General features: G+C 37.7%; 1 long non-coding RNA gene across 1 annotated transcript in view; it reads left to right on the top strand.

Annotated features, from left to right (window-relative positions):
* Positions 1 to 3,397, top strand: part of LOC112636654 — a 236,283-nt gene extending 232,886 nt beyond the window's left edge. The window contains exon 3 of the long non-coding RNA XR_003122212.1: positions 3,348 to 3,397. This is a non-coding gene — a long non-coding RNA (uncharacterized LOC112636654). The remainder of the gene's footprint in view (positions 1 to 3,347) is intronic.
* The last annotated feature ends 7,797 nt before the right edge of the window (positions 3,398 to 11,194 follow it).

Consider the following 11,194-nt stretch of genomic DNA (forward strand, 5'->3'; position numbering starts at 1 on the left):
TTCAGAGCCTTCTTTTACTCTTTGTTGATGATTCAAATATTTTGGGGATATTATCTCTCTGTGTATATGCTGAAATTGATTGTCTTATAACTGGCATATAATACATACTGGAATTGGATCAAAAGCCATCACATCTGTGGTTTACACCATCCCTCCATTGGCATTGCTGGCCAGAGAGGTGCACTGGCATGACTTGGGATCTGATGTCACCTTCTTGTGTTAAGTGGTAGGGGAAAGAAAAGAAAAAATGTGAAACCAAAGTAGTCTATGAAGAATTGAAGTGATCATAGAAAACTTGAATTTGGGATGCTGACCCAGACCACTGATAATAGAAAAGGAGAGGAAAAGAAAAAACCAAAACTCCCAAATTATTCAAAACATGCCATAACCTCTTTTCCCATAGTCATCATGCTAAATGGGAGAGTTCCCCATACACCTAGCTCTCCTAGAATTAACACATTCTTCCCAGAATCTTCCCTTTTATGAAGTTTGTTTAAACTGAACAGTATCTGTTTACAAATGTGTAAGGGGTGGGTAAACTGGCAGTAAGATTTATATAGGTTGGCAAACCTCAGACACCATAGGCAGACTGGTCTGTGGGAGCAGTAATACTCCTGATTATTATCATGCAAGTTACTTATGGGGATAGCTCTTTTTGCCAAGTGAACCAGAGAACTGAAGAAGTTGTTTTGAATTGTCTTGTCTTTACCTCTCTCTCTCTTTCATATGTTTAGACAGTGTCAATGTCTGTAACGTGGGTGGGATTAGCAGTGCAGAAAAGAGAGAGAAGAGGAACAAAATACAACCCAAAATTAAAAACTAAAGTAAGATTAAAGAGCACAAAATAACCATGAGAGTTCAGTTTTCACAGTTTTAAGGAGGTATTGAGAATTTTTAGAAATGATTATATTTTATCATGATAATTATTAGTTTCAATGCTGGCCGAAGTGGATACTCACTGGAAGGCCAGTTTTGGAGCAGTCAAAAGTCAGAGTTGGGTCTAAAGCAAGAACACAGATGAATGAGTTTAAGGTGTTTTGGATGAGAGAAAGCAAGTTCTTACCAGTAGGAAACAAACAAAAAACCTTATTATCTCTTTGAAAAAAATGGGAAAGGATGATTTCCTGGAGGACTTGAAAGGAGCACCACCATTGATTTGACTGACATAATTTTCTGGTAAAAAGCCCTGAAAACCCTGTACACAGAGTAGCTAAAGGAAACATTTTTCAAGCTCACCTATTGAATTAATCTTAAAAGTATTTTACCAGCTTTTATTCTGTCTAATACATTCCTAATAGATTTTCTTTTGCACTTCCAAACAGGAGCCCTCTTTCCAGAATTTGCCATATTGAGTTTGTTATCTAAGCTTAGCACCATTCAGACTCAGAGCCATGTTGACCTAAAGTGCTTAATTGCAACTGAATATTTACTGGAGAAAGTCTGAAACTTCACTTTCAGAATATTTTTCAATATATTTCCCATTTATTCTGAGTACAGCACCATAGAGCGTACTAGGCCAAGAGCTTTCTTTATCTTCACCATAATCCAACCCTCTTGTTATCTTTAAAGCAAAACTCCTACTGAGGCAGGCAAGACTAAGGGTGCTGACTTCTGAATGGACTCAGCCATCCACCATTGCTCAGAAAAGGATGCCTGCAGAATTGACCACCAAATGCTCCCCAACTTGATTTATTTTTACAGCTCTTACAGATCTTTTCTAGCAATACTTTTATGAAACAAGAATTACTCTAATGGAAGATAATTTTTAAATTTCTTGGCAATATTAAATTCTTCTCCAAAAAGTCATTAATAGCTTTTTGGAGAAGCAGGGTGATGCAGACAAGATAAAATATTTAACTATCAAATTATGAACACAGAAAGGGAAAGCTGTGGACATTATCAGAAATCATAAGCACTGGTTGACTGAGGACTAAATTGTCAACACATCTTATGACGCTTCACTGGTTTTAGATGTGTTTCCACTTGTTCTACCTTTGGCCACTGCCTATATATATATATATATATTTTTTTAGATGGAGTCTCACTCTGTCACCCAGGCTGGAGTTCAGTGGTGCGATCTCAGCTCACTGCAACCACCGCCTCCCAGGTTCAAGCAATTCTCCTGCCTCAGCCTCCTGAGTAGCCAGGATTACAGGCATGAGCCACCATGCCCAGCTAATTTTTTTTGTATTTTTAGTAGAGATGGGGTTTCACCACATTGGTCAGGCTGGTCTCGAACTCCTGACCTCAAATGATCTGCCTGCCTTGGCCTCCCAAAGTGCTGGGATCACAGGCGTGAGCCACTGCACCCGGCCCAATAAAAATTTATACTTCGGGTGGGAGTGGGTGATTGCAGTGTTTGCAAAATGTCTGTGTGAGTTTACCATAAGGAGAATGGCTTCGAAGGCTATGAATGCAAATGCAGAAGTGACTTCTGAGTAAATTGTGTCAGCCTGAATGCCCTTTCCTGGTGAACAGTTTTCTGTACCTTTTCTGAAATCACAGAATATTAAGTTGAAAGAAAGCATAGAGATGATCTCTTTTGACCCCTCTTTTTACAGGTATCTGAGGTTTAGTGCAAAGAAATGATTTGGTATAAATTAAATTTCCTGAGGATAAATCAGGAAAGACAATCACAAGCTCAAAAAGCATCACCACAGACCTAGTAAAAATGTGGGAGCTGTTCTAAGTGAACCAGCAGGTTGGGTAAAGAAAGAGGAGGCCTCCTTGATTTAGCCTTCCGGGTCACTCATGGGTAAGACCCAGGGTTTCTGCCAAACTCCCCTCTTTCTAAGTCATCCAGATCAGAAAGCAGTTCTTTCCTGGAGTGAAGGGAGAAAGAGAGAACTATTTTATTATTACCCTGTTCCTCTTCCTTCTAGTGCCTACCCACCTCAGATTCTCTTTGTCCAACTCACCAGTGTAGTTGCTTACACAGCTGAAACTACCTTTTTGTGAGTTGCTGTCTTTTGCTCTGTTTTCCCACACCTGCCATCACAGGCTCTTCTAATGATCCTTGTAGCTACAGCAGTGGAAAATCAGATACTTGTAAAAATGCATCTAGCAAACAAAGCTGAATTGGCACAGTTCGGAAAACATTTATTCCCTGAGGGTAAGGACCCACTCCCCCTTGTGAGAAGAAAAAGAAATAAAAAATGACAAGAAGAGAAAGTAATGGCCCGACAAATGATTGGTCAGCAATCATTTGTCAGTGAAATGTACCATTTTTGTGACAATAAATTTTGAAAGTGGGTGTATATTATTAAAAAATTTGTACAGGGCTTTTTTATCTGCAGCATTTATGAGATTTTAATCTAAATGTGTTTTTTTTTTTTCTTCTCTTGTAGAAGTTCTCTTGCTGTGCTGCTGGATCCTCAGAAGTGTTCTGGAGATTGCCTCTTTGAAAGCGTAAGTGTAAAGTTTATTTGGCTTATTGTAGTTTCTTATTGTGGTTGCTTTTGATCCTCAGTGGTCTCGTCTCACCTTCCATACTAGAAAATTGCCTTTATTAGAATAGAGAAATCACCTGCAAGAAAAGCTGGCTTAAAAATTAGACATGAACCTTCTCAACTATATTTAATGTACATCTTAGAAAGGAAGTGGCCATGTTCCACATAAAGGTACCCACACGGCTTACACAATGAGGCTAGTAGGGACCCCAGATGCATGTATGCACCAATTTTCCTGAAAATTCAACTTGACTATTTACATTTGAGTTTATACTTGACTTGGCTTATATTTCGTACAGCACCTAGCTGAGCATGAACAGGAAAGGGAAGCACTGAGGGGTGTACTTCTCTCGAAGCAGCAGTGTACGTGCTGTGCTGTACCCTATAACGGCATTCCTCTCATCCCATAAGTCTTTGTTTCTTCATCATTCTGTAGAAATACACAAATGCAAGAGGAAAGGCAGAATCCTTCCATGAAATAATGATGCAATATGCTGACTAATTTTTCCAAAGTGTCCTTAACATTTGAAACCTTCGAAAGAAAGAGTACTAGAGGTGGTCAAACAATGACTTTCAAATCTGTGTTTTCTGACCCGGATTCTCTCTCTACTTCCTGTTCTGGATGTCTTCCCTAGAGGAAATCATTATGATATGTGTCTGGGCTCTCAAACTCAGAATGTCCAAGTGGACTCATTGTTCATGCCACAGATCTAGTTCTTCCCAATCATTCCATTTTTCGTAGTGTTTCTGCTCTCCTCTTATTTTTCTTTCTTTGAATTTTTTTTTATTTTTTAAATTTTGTGGGTACATGGTGGTTGTATGTATTTATGGGGTACATGAGAGATTTTGATTCAGGCATGCAATGTGAAATGAGCACATCATGGAGAATGGGGTTTCCATCTCCTCAAGCATTTATCCTTTGAGCTACAAACAACCTAATTACGCTCTTTAAGTTATTCTAAAATGTACAATTATCTACTCTCCTTTTAGTTTGAATCATGATGAATTTTTCAACTCTAACTCATCCTTTTAATTAATCTGCCACTAAATTTTATGCTTATATAATCTTTTCTTTCAATTTCAGTGTAATCATACTAGCCTCATGATAATCTTACCTGCATTACTATAAAAACCTCCTAAACAGTCATCTCCCTATTATGATATCTCGAATTTTCAGTTCATTATAAATACCATTAAATTTATCTTCTAAAATTTCTGCTCTTGTCATATGATAGCCTTGCTCAAAGCATGAAGGATAATGTCCAAACTCTGCATACAGGCATTTAAGAACTTTGTTGATCTGGTCCCAAGATTCATATCCAAACTCGATTTTTTTTTCTGTACAACATGAACTATTACACTAAACAAAGTCCTTACTGTCTCATGTATCCCCCTTTCTATGTCCATCTCATTATGCTCCTTACTTACAAGAAATGTCTCTACTCATCCCATCTCTGTCCAATTCCTACCCATTTCTTAGGATATAATATAAATCCAATTTGTCATATGAAGTATTCTTACCCATCTTTGCCCCACACTAATGTATAGATTTCTCTTGTGTTCAGATAAAATTAAGTACAATTTAACACCAAATTATTTTCTACTTCATGTGTATTTGTTGTTCAAGCTAAGTGGGTGCTTTTAGTGGCATTTTGTTTAGCCATCAAAGGCCACAGGTGCTCTATAAATGCCTTTAATTACCTTATCTTTATTTTTCCATATGCCACCAACTCATCCTCTTTTATGGGAACTATTTCATCCGGTAACCCCCATTTAATTGTTTTGCCTCATGCTTAGGTTTTTCCTCCATTAGAGTGACTACTACTGGACTTGTTCCCTGGATTTCAATTTGATTTTCCCATTTATTATTCCTTTTAATCCCCATTAACCCACCTCCCTGCCTGAGTCACACTCAGAATGTTCTTTCTAGGTCAATTGCATTGGCTTCTGCCTGCCTCCACGACAGGCAGAGGAGATGACAGTAGATTTTATGGCCTTTCACTTGCTCAAACTATATAGTGTCATGCTGTGACCATAGTAAAAGCAAATAATGTTTTTTTGATTGACTCACTGGGCCTGTAGAAAAGATTTTTGTTTTTATCAACACAGCTTTACCACTCCTACCTTATCCACAGATAATCCCTTACTTTTCATTTTTTTAAATGTTTGATTTACTTTTTAATATTAGTCAATTTTTCAAAGATAAACTTTGGCATTTTTCATTTGCATTCATTCTAATTCATGCATAATAAATGTAACACAGAATTTCCTTCTTCTCTTGTTTTTATTTTTATCGAGGCTAAATTCATATAACATAAAATTAACCATTTTAAAGTGTATAATTTAGTAGCATTTAGTACATTCACAATGGTGTGCAATCATCACTACCTTAAAGTTTTAAAACATTTTTGTCATCTCCAAAGGAAACCCAATATCCATTAAATAGTCTCTTCACATTTCCGTCCTTCCCCTAGCCCCTGACAAACACTAATCTGATTTCTGCCTCTAAGAATTTACAAATTCTAGATATTTCATATAAATTGAATTATACAATACAGACTTTTGTGTCTGGACTCTTTTACTTAACATGATGTTTTCAAGGGCCAGCTACACCAGTGGATATGTGTCAGTAATTTTTTCCTTCTTAATGACTGAATAGTATTCCATTATACGGATATGCTACACTAGTGTGGTTTTCTTAATTTGATTTTTTGATTGATTATTGCTCTTGTACTGAAATACAATTGTTTTTGTATGTTAATCTTGTATCCTACAACTTTACCAAATTTGTCTTTTTTGTTTTGTTTTCTGTGGATTCTTTAGGATTTTCTATAGCTAAGATCATTTCATCAGCAAATATTCTTGCCTCTTCCTTTTTAATTTGAATGTCCTTTATTTCTTTACTTGCCTAATTGATCTTGCTAGAATTTACAATACAGTGTTGAATAGAGGTAATGAATGTGTGCATCCTTGTCTTTTTCCTGACCTTAGGGGGAAAGCTTTAGTTTTTTCACCACTGTATATGATGTTAACACTAGCTTTTTCATAAATGCCCTTTATGTGCTTGAGGAAGTTCCCTTCTGTATCTACTCTATTATAGAGTGATATTATCATGAAATAGTATTCGATTTGTTTGAATACTTTTTCTGCACCAATTAAGATGACTATGTTTTTTCCTCTCTTCATTCTACTAATGTGATATATTGCATTGATTGGTTTTGTTTTTTTAACCACCCTTGCATTTCAGGGACAAATGAAATGCAAGAATGGTTCAACAAAAGAAACCAGTTGGTCATGATATATGTATATTATATATATATCTTATATATATGATATATATATCATGAGAATATATATCAGAAAACCACTTGGTCATGTTATATATACATAATCCCTCTGATATGCTGCTTGATTCATTTTGCAAGCATTTTGTTGAGAATTTTTACATCTTTATGCATATGGCATATTGGTCTATAGTTTTCTTTTTTTGTGATATCTTTATCTGGCTCTGATATCAGGATAATGTTGACCTCATAGAATGAGTTGGAAATTATTCCTTCATTTTTTGGAAAAGTTTGAGAAGGATTGGTATTAACTCTTCTTTAAGTGTGTTTGGTAGAATTCATCAGTGAAGCCATCTGGTCAGGGACTTTTCTTTGCTTGGAGGTTTTTGATTATTGATTCAATCTCTTGTTGTAGGTCTGCTCAGATTTTCTATTTCTCTTTAAACAAATTTGGTAGCTTCTGTGCTTCCAGGATCCCTTACTGTTATTCTTCATCACATTTTACTTTTTTCTTCCATCTTCAAAGATTAAATCAAGCTGAAGTTCAAAGAAGAGATGCTCCCTCTCTGAAAGTAAATCTAAATGGAAATATGCTAACAGAAGTAAGCCAATTTCTTTACTGAAACAAACCAAATAAGACAAAAGAATATCTCTTTCTTTCATATAATAAATGCTCCTTAATTATATGTTCCCCATGCTTTAAAACAAAATTTAAAACAAATCCACTGATTTGACCTTTCAAAGCCTTTTTTAAACCTATTTTTTTCTAGAAAGATGAATTGTCCTGAAATTCTAGGTGAAAAAAGCATTCAGTAGTTATGCAATGAACTTTTGTTAGGGAATTCAGAATACAATTGCTCCAGTCCTTCTCATGTTGCCTCCCCTAGAAATTCTGCAGCACCTTTGTATGCATATCCAGATATATTCCTGGAAGAGCAGAAAGGGTGTGTGTGTGTGTGTGTGTGTGTGTGTGTGTGTGTGTGTGTGTGAGAGAGAGAGAGAGAGAAAAAAAAGTAGACACTTTATTTGTGATTATTAGTCACTCTAAGAATAGGTAGAGTTTAGTCCAGACAGTACTACCCATACCCCAAAAACTGTCTTCCGATAACTTACATCTTCATTACTTTCTCTATATATTCATTACCTCTTATAACCTGAATCACTGAATTATCTTTTAACCTGTGCAGTCAACATAGTTATGTTTCTTCATTCAGAGAAAAAAAGAGATAAGTGCTGAGTTAACCACACACAGCCAGCTGCTTCTTTTCCAAGTTCATTCATTCAGTAAACTTTTATTGAACACCTACTATGTGCCATGTGTTCATTATGTTGGACTTTGAATACACAATGTTTAACAAAACAGACATGTTCTGTCAAAGATTCAGCCCATGACTCCTTTTATCAAAGACTCAGTTCATGAGAATCTTACTTTTACCACGTGCTGAGTTCAATAGTGTAGTTGAACAACAGTTGAAGGCTCACATACCCTTGGAAGTTAAATAGTAATTCAACAACGACCCTAGAGTTCTGCTCCCCGGGAAACATTTAATGGTGTTACCCAGGAAGTATCATGACACCTTACAAAGGGGCATCTGTCTGCAACTCCAACCCTGACAAAGAAGCAATTCTTCCTGCCAAAGGGAATAGAAAAATCCCTTCTCTTTGCCCCAGCACACCCCACACCACTGATCAAGCAGAGAATTCTGAATGCTTACAATAGACAGAAGGCTGCAGGGTCAACCAAACTCACAAGAGCCACCCCAGGGGTTAACAAGGAAAGCAGGAAGCCAACATTTTGCTGAACATATTGGGGGGAAGCAAAACCTTGAAGCCACTGACAGAGGCTGTACCCGGCACAATCTCAACAGTCAAGAGTGAGATAATCTAAGACAGCTAAGAGCACAAAAAGGAGAAAGCAGCCAATCTCAGGACCGACAGCCTGGGAAAAGAGTGGTCCTGGCTAAAGAAAAGATGACCAGCAGAGCCAAAGCCAGACAAGCTTGTTCTTGTTTTAGTGGTGTGGAATTGTGGCCAGCCCTAGGATTGAATTCTAGCTCTGCCACTATCCCACTGTGACATTGTGTAGCTTACTGACCCTCTCTGAAACTTAGATGTTTCATCTGTAAAACAAGCTTACAACATTGTGAGAATTAGAGAAAACGAATGTAACGTAGACATTCAATAAATAGCAGCTAGTTTTATTCTGAAGTATGTGTTCATTCATCACAGATGAATTCCTCATTAGTCTTCTTAAAGTTCCAACCTTATCTTTTGTTGTTAAGAGTCTGGTGTGAAATCAGGATGCCTACGTTACAGATTCCTTTTAAATGATTTATTTCTGCTTAAATGTGGTACACCTTATGATACCCTTACTACATATTAATGATATATTTATCTGTATACCTCATGTCTCCCACTTCCTGCACCCTGTATAATAGATGCTCTTTCAGGCCAGACCCATGTCTCATTCATCTTTGTCCCCAGTGACTGTGGTAGTTTTTGCACATAGTAGGTATGCTACATATAAATATTTAACATTCTGTATGTCTTTCTTTTTATCGCTTCATGCCACATTTTCATACATCTTTTAACTTAAAAAGTCATACCATAAGGCCGGGTGCGGTGGCTCACTCCTATAATCCCAGCACTTTGGGAGGCCGAGGCGGGCAGATCACGAGGTCAGGAGATTGAGACCATCCTGACTCACACGATGAAACCCTGTCTCTACTAAAAATACAAAAAATTAGCCGGGCGTGGCGGTGGGCACCTGTAGTCCCAGCTACCTCGGGAGGCTGAGGCGGGAGAATGGCATGAACCTGGGAGGCGGAGCTTGCAGTGAGCTGAGGTCACGCCACTGCACTCCAGCCTGGGCAACAGAGCAAGACTCTGTCTCCAAAAAAAAAAAAAAGAAAAGAAAACAAAAGTCATACCATAAGAAAAAAACATAAGAAGTTGTGGATTTATGTGGATGTGTATGGACACGTATGCACATACATGTGTGTCTTATGTGTAGAAAAAGAAAAACCACCTCACCTATTAATACTTGAGTACACATCCTAAGGATTTGTGGAGAATACCTTTCTCATTTATTAAAGGGAATATCTACAAATGGAGTTCATAAAAATCTGTATATATGTTAAATGCCAATGATAGTAAAAGCACATAAAGAAGACTCTTCTCCTGTGCTTCAAAAATAAAATGTAGTCATTTAATTTGTGTGGCAGTTGTTGATTTATCACCTAAAAAGTATTTAGTACAAAAAGGTCTGAAGAAATTAGGATTCAAAACAGCAGGCAGCTACCCAATTGTGGTCAATGTGGACATTAACCACAGTGCTTTATTTCCTAATCATTATTGCTAATTTTAGTCTTCAGGCTTATATATAGCAGTTTTAAAAACCCGAAAATTCCATGAGTTCTTTTGTTAAAACTCAGCCTTGCCCATGATGATCTCACTGTTAATTATTTTTTAATAAGTAGCTTCACTCCAAGCATCCGAGAACCTGTTTGAGCTGCCAATGTTAAAAGATAGAAATTGCAGAAAGAGCAGCAATCTCTCTCTGGAATCACAGAATTATCAAGGCTTCCAAAATGAAAGGCTTTAGAGGTCAACGGGCTCAACTTCCTTCCCTGCGAACTGCATTCCTTCACCATGATATTTACAGGAGATGTTTCAGGCTCATGCTCCTAATAGGCTTCCCCATTTGCCAAGCAGTAGCTGCACCCAGTGTCGAGGGTCTATGCTTCAATCTCCTTAACACCACAAGCATTAAAGTATCAAAACCACCTCAGTAGCTAAAAGGTGCATATATATGTGCCACCACTGCCAGTGCCCTGCTGGGTGTTCCCTAGTTGGCTCCATTTAGTCCTCCTTTGCTCAGTTCATCACCAGCAGCCATCCACGGTCCCACCATGCATTCTTCAGTCTTAGGAGTTATTTTTCTGAGCTGTTGAAGTTACCTATTCAGAGTAGATCTGTGGGATTGGTAGGCAAAGGCTTGAATATGACTCCAGCTAGACAGGAAACAGAAGATGCCAAGCTGGCTTCCTGAATGGACCATCTTGAAGGGCAGTACAGTGGTGGTTAAGGTGTGGCCTCTGGAGTCAGGTTGGCTGGTTGACATCCGGGCTTCAGCGCTTGTTACACCTTGGGTATATCACTTTTTGTGCCTCTATTTTCTCTTCCAGAAAATGGAAATAATAAGAGCACTTATTGGATTATGTGAAGATTAAATGAGCTAATACTCATAACACACTTAGACTGCAAGGCATTTAGAATATATTTGATAATAATACTATCTCCTATTAGTCTCTCATCGGGTAGAACTAAAGAAGAAACTAACTCCTTATTACCAGCTTCTACTGTGTAGGCAAGTTGTGGTGCTGGCTGTTCCGGCTGACCTCTGAGACCTCACCCTGTGAAATCTATTCCAGGCTTTCTGCTCTGCACTTCTCCCAGCCT

This window comes from Theropithecus gelada, chromosome 12, assembly GCF_003255815.1.
Source record: "Theropithecus gelada isolate Dixy chromosome 12, Tgel_1.0, whole genome shotgun sequence".
NCBI lineage: Eukaryota > Metazoa > Chordata > Mammalia > Primates > Cercopithecidae > Theropithecus > Theropithecus gelada.